General features: G+C 35.4%; 1 pseudogene; it reads right to left on the minus strand.

The window, feature by feature from the left end:
* Window positions 1–210: 210 nt before the first annotated feature.
* LOC132305666 (small nucleolar RNA R71) lies at window positions 211–309 on the minus strand (annotated as a pseudogene).
* Window positions 310–1,002: the final 693 nt, after the last annotated feature.

Raw genomic sequence — 1,002 nt, forward strand, 5'->3', positions numbered from 1 at the left:
TGCAGTTATTTGTCTTAATTAAATGATTTTTCCTCATCGAATCACCAATCTAAAAACTTAAGTCCACATATATTGCTCTAGTTGATGCTCATAATATATTGGTAAGTTCTCTATTTTTATTTGATGTAAGTACTCTTTCACTTTTTAGTGTCATTAAGTCCTAAATGGTTGATTCAAGAAGTCTTGAAGAAGTACTATCCGGTTTCAAAGAACTTCAATTAGAGAATTTTCACAAGGGGATGGGGAAATGTTTCATGAGGCATGGGAAAGATTTAATGACTTGCTTAGGAAGTGCCCACATCATGACATACCTAAATGGCAATTAGTTCAATATTTTTTTAAAAGTCTACCGGATAATCACAAGGGTATGGTTGATGCTTTTATGGGTGGTTCTTAACTTGGCAAGCATAAAAATGATGTTTGACAATTGTATGAAAGCATGAGTGAGAATTCAATGCATAGATCTTTGTCTTCTAAAAATGGTAGAAATCTAGGTGGAAGGAAGAATGTTGGCTTATATCAAGTTGACAATTCCAATGACATAGCCGCCAAGGTGAAATCTTTATCTCAAAGGTTTAATCAATTTTTTATCAACCAAAATTCGACAAATCAAATGTCTTCCTCCCCTAACCATTCTCATCATAACTCTAATGAATCATGCATGACTTGTTCAAGTATTTTACATTCTACTTCCAATTGTCCCTATGGACATACGCCAAATGAGAACCATGAACAATTAAATGCCGCATTTGTCAACCATGGGACTAATCCCTATGCCACTCATTACAAAACCTAGTTGGAGGAACCATCCAAACTTCTCTTGGAAAAGGCCAAGGGGAAGGCTCAAACCCTCCCCAAGGTGTTTTTCAAGGCAAGTATGTTTTGCCCCCAATGCATGGCCAAGGTTCCCAAGGTTTTAAATCATTATTTCAATCATAGGGCAACCAATTTTCTAACTCTCATTTTCCTAATCAATTATCTTATTCTTAAAGAAATTCTAGG

This window comes from Cornus florida, unplaced genomic scaffold (genome assembly GCF_030987335.1).
Source record: "Cornus florida cultivar Cherokee Brave unplaced genomic scaffold, ASM3098733v1 CherokeeBrave_3.0.0_Hap2_Chr04, whole genome shotgun sequence".
Classification (NCBI taxonomy): domain Eukaryota; kingdom Viridiplantae; phylum Streptophyta; class Magnoliopsida; order Cornales; family Cornaceae; genus Cornus; species Cornus florida.